Genomic DNA, 5284 nt, shown 5'->3' with positions numbered 1-5284 from the left:
TTAGTGGCGGCGGGGATCTTGCCCCTCTTCTCGCGGTTGGCGTCCGGCGCGGGACGACGCTGGGCTGGGCGGGGCCTAGCGGCGCGGCGGAGGGCGTGCTGGGTGGCGGCGGTGCAGCTGCGGCTTCAGGCCTCTCCAATGCGCGGCGGCTGTGGCTTCTCTGGCGGCGGCGCGAGTTCCCGGCGGCGCCTTGGCGGCGTGGCGCGGCGGAGCTCCGGCGAGGATTCGGCGGCGGCTTGGCGGCGTGGCGCGGCGGAGCTCCGGCGAGGATTCGGCGGCGGGCTGGAGGGCTAGGCACCGTCCAGTGGTGCTGCCTCCGCGGTGGTTGCGGCTTGGGGCAGTGCTGTTATTGCTTCATCAGATGAGCTTGTCACAATTATATCATCAACATAAATGAGAACAAATATGGATATTTATGACTTGTTATAAATGAATAATGAAGTGTCAGACTTTGAAGGAATAAAACCAAGTGCTTGCATCTTTTTACTGAGGCGAGAATACCACGCTCTTGGAGCCTGTTTCAGTCCATACAAAGCCTTGTCAAGTTTGCACACATGAAGTGGTACCTGTGCATTCACAAACCCAGGAGGTTGTTTCATGTAAACCTCTTCTTCCAGAACACCATGAAGGGACGTGTTCTGAACGTCTAGCTGTCATAAACTCCATCCCCTAGACACAGCAATGGACAGGACAAGGCGTATGATAGCTGCTTTAACAACTGGACTAAATGTGTCCTCATAGTCAATACCATACCTTTGTTTAAAACCCTTTGCAACAAGTCTGGCTTTGTAACGGTCAATAGTTCCATCAACTTTTCTTTTTATCCTAAAGACCCACTTACAGTCAATAAGATTTTTACCTTGTCTTGGAGGAACCAAGTGCCATGTTTTATTTTTCCTTAATGCCACAATTTCATCATGCATTGCCTTTCTCCAATGTGCATCACCAAGGGCCTCTTCAAGAGTATTGGGTTCTCCTGGTTCACCTGTTGAACAGATCATCCCATACTTTGCAACATGTTTATAATCAATGGGTTTAATTAGACCTTGTTGTAGCCGTGTGCGACGTGAAGTGGTAGCAGGAGGCACTGCAGAGAACCCTGGCGCAGAAGATCCCATACCCGGATCAGGCTGATCCTCTACCGATCCCGAGGAGGATCCGAACGCAGCTCCAGAACCGGGATTGTCGATAGTAGCAGCCGGGTCTGGATCTTCTGTGGTCGCCAGCTGTGGTGCACGCGACGAATCAGCCACAGAAGATCTGGGCCGACCGGCGTCATCATCTCCTCGTGATTGCCCCGGCCCCGCTTCGACAGGATCTGTCCCCGCACTCGTCGGGCGAGTCACAGCCCGCCGCTTGTAAACAAGCTGTTGGGCCTGAGGCCGCGCACGGTCCAGACCAGCCCCGGTCCGCCAACTGTCCGGCGGCGATTGGTGCGCGCGAGGAGAGTCCCCACGGCCTGCCAGGGTCCGCCGTGTGGCTGGCGTGGGTGGATTGGTGCGCCCACCTGCGGCTGTCGCGGCTGCACACGGGCATGCGCCTGCGCCTGTCGGATTCTGTGCAGCTGATCCGCGGTAGAGTTCCAATCCCGAGGCAGATTCGCTGCGCAACGGCAGCACCTGCCCAGATCCCGAGGGGGATTTGCTGCTTAGGTCAGGGCACATGAAATATGGAGCTGCTGCACTGTTTTCTTCACCGTTTTCTGGGATTTTTGCGCCGCTATTTTCTGCATCATCACAAGGCTCATAAAGGTGATTAGTAGGGTTAGTCAACATATGATCATCACAATTAGTAATGCCCCCTTGATCATAGCCAGAGAGATGGAGTGGCACAAGCAAGATTTCCTTGCGTAGGAGAGCACCGGCATTAGGATGTAGGTCCGCAAAGGGAAACTTGGTCTCATCAAACACGACATCCCGTGAGATGTAGACCCGTCCGGTGGAGATGTCAAGACACTTGACACCTTTGTGCTGAGCACTATAGCCAAGAAAAGCACATTGCTTTGATCGAAACATGAGTTTGCGATTGTTGTATGGACGGAGATTTGGCCAACAAGCACAGCCAAAAACACGGAGAGATGTGTAGTCTGGTTTAACATGGAGAAGGCGTTCCATAGGTGTTTCATTATTGATGACACGACTATGTAGCATGTTGATGATGTGAACAGCTGTAAGAAACGCCTCGTCCCAGAATTTTAGGGGCATAGAAGCTCCTGCGAGAAGGGCCAGACCGACCTCAACTATATGCCTATGCTTGCGTTCGGCCGACCCGTTTTGTTGGTGAGCGTGTGGGCATGATACATGGTGAGATATGCCTATGTTTTGGAAGAAGGAATTGAGTTTCTCGTATTCCCCTCCCCAATCAGATTGAACAGCTATAATTTTGCTGTCAAACTTCCTTTCAACGAGTGCTTGGAAGTTTTTAAAAACTTGAAACACGTCGGACCTTTTCTTAAGAAGATAGATCCAGGAGAACTTGCTATAGTCATCAATAAAACTAACATAGTAAGTATGTCTGCCAACAGAGGAGGGAGCAGGGCCCCACACATCAGAAAAGATCAATTGTAAAGGTTTAGTGGAGACACTAGTAGATATAGGATATGGTAACTGATGACTTTTAGCACACTGACATGAATCACAAATAGTTTCAGTATTTCGCTCACCAACAAACGGGAGTTTATTTTTCCTAAGTAGCTTTTCAACTAAAGAAAAGGAGGCATGTCCTAAACGATCGTGCCATCGTGTGGATGAAAGCTTGATAGCACCACAAGCTTGTTTATTGAATCTTCTAAACTCCGGAATCAACGGGTAGAGCCCTCGAACACATCTACCTCGATAGAGCACTTTCTTCGTTGCCTGATCCTTGATCAAAAAGAAATAAGGATGAAACTCGAGAAAAACATGTTTGTCAATAGCAATTCTATGAACAGATAGAAGATTTTTGTGGGCACTAGGAACATGCAAGATTCTTTTGAGATGTATTTTGCGTTTGGGGGTATTAAAAATTGAATGACCAATGTGACATATGCCCATACCTCCACGATACTTCTCCTTCATGGTGACCTTCTCGAGCTCGTTGGTGATGTGGTTGGTGGCTCCACTATCGACATACCAATTTGTGTCGACCCCATAGGAACCATCGGCAGCGGCAGCAACTTTTTCTTCGTCTTGTGAGGAATCACCATCATCATCTTCGTAACGGTACCAACAGTCCCTCGCCGTGTGACCAGGTTTGCCACAAATTTGGCAGCGAGGGAGGTCCGGACGCGATCTGTTGGAGCCGCCACCACGGTGCCCTTTTGAGCTGCCAGAGCGTCCGCCGCCGCGAGTATTGTTGGAGTAGCCGCCGCCACCACCTCCACTGGACCTCCCCTTGCCACGAGAGGAGGAGCGAGAGCGAGAGCCGCCACCGCGGCCTCTGGAGACAGAGTTGGCCGAGGACCTGAAGCCGCCATGCGCTGATCAAAGTTGCTAAGCATAGCGAAAAGCTCATCAAGGTTTACCGGAGTGACGCGGGCGTCCAAGGCGGAGACGAGGGGCTGATAGTCTTGGTCCAGCCCGTGGATGATGTAGGATATGAGCTCGTCATCTTGGATTGGTTTTCCCGCCGCGGCGAGCTCATCAGCAAGCCCCCTCACGGCGGCGAAGAAGGAGGACACCGATTGGTTGCCCTTCTGCGCGTTGATCAGCGTCGTGCGAATGTTGTTGACGCGGCTGAGGGACTGCGACGAGAACATGCTCGCCAGCGCCACCCAGAGTTCCCGTGCCGTGGTGATCGCAGTCACCGTGACGAGCACCTCCTTGGATAGGTGTTGGAGTAGATATCCAAGGACCTGCTGATCCTCCTTCACCCAGAGCGGATGGAGAGGATTCGGCCCCTCGGTTTCTTTCCCAGCGGCATCTTTGGTGACGTGGGTTTTGGCCGGCTCGGTCGACGTGCCGTCGACGTAGTGATAGACGCCGGCGCCCCGTAGCTGTGGCGTGATCTGGGTCCGCCACATGATGTAGTTGGTGCGGGAGAGTTTCTCCGTGACTCCGCCGCTGAGGTTTGGCTGGAAGGGGGAGGAGGTGGAGGAAGACATGCTGCGCACTTTGGTGGAGATGGGTAGCTAGGGTTTTGGGAAGAAGATAGCTCTGTATACCATGTGCGATTGCGGTAAACGTCTTGCCGATCCAGGCTGACGTGCTGCGTGTTAAATAGAGGGGTTGCGAGCCCAATACGCGTACAGGTCGTTGGAGAGATTACAACTTGGGAAAGAAGAATACAAGAGATAACAAGATAAAGACTACATGAATATCCTGTATAACTACTACTCCTTCGGTAGAGATCTTCCTTGCTGAACACGCCATCATGTCACGCATATTGTGTTTTACAGGGATTTCACAAAATGTATTTTTTTGTCACTCGACTGTGAAAATACCTCAGTCTTACATTTGTCATGTTAACATGGATCTAAGATTTTTGATGGTATCTGGAACTAACAGCCTATGACCCGCTGTTTAAATAGTATGCACGTTTTGTTGGGATCTCTGTTGCCGGTAAAGGGGTGTGTGTGCGTTTTCTTTTCTGGCAAGTTTCGTTCTCGTAGCAGCCTTTTCGGCTCCATACTCTCTTCAGGTTCTCGTGGGTGTTCTTGCAAATCCGTTTTGCATGGCTCCTGGTGTTTTATGGTTGCAGCACTTCATTTCGCCACCGATTTCTATAACTTTGTTGATAATATCAAAATAATTCATCTCCACTATCCCATTTCTTTCGACATGTAAGCTATCCAACTCAGCAACTCCCTCTGTAAACGCGCCAACAACTCGCCACCCACATCATGCGTGTGTTCAGTTTGTACTCCCTCTGTAAAGATATATAAGAGTGTTTAGATAATTATTTTAGTGATCTAAACACTCTTAATCCCTGCCACTATTAGTGTTCATCATTTTGTAGAGCTATGCTTCAGTGCCTTCGTTTAGCTGCCGTATCATCATCCAATAATCCCTGCAGAGGCAGAAAACAAATCGATCTGGGTAAACTAACGAGACATTGGGCTTTATAGTTTCCATCATCAAAGCAAGAAAATAAAAGTCTTTTCTAGCAGCCTATTTATTTTTGAGCTCGTCCGATGTCATATGGACACATAACTTTTGTAAGCACGTAAGACATTTGGTCATAAATAATGTCACTAAATTTCAGTAATTTTTTTTACTTTTTTTTCCTTATTTTACTGCTCATGAGGGTACCATCACTGGTAGAAAAAGAGGCTTTCGTCCAGCCCCATTAGTCGCGAAACTGTAGG

The sequence above is a fragment of the Triticum aestivum genome, chromosome 4B (genome assembly GCF_018294505.1).
Source record: "Triticum aestivum cultivar Chinese Spring chromosome 4B, IWGSC CS RefSeq v2.1, whole genome shotgun sequence".
Taxonomy (NCBI): domain Eukaryota; kingdom Viridiplantae; phylum Streptophyta; class Magnoliopsida; order Poales; family Poaceae; genus Triticum; species Triticum aestivum.
This window is presented reverse-complemented; position numbering follows the sequence as displayed.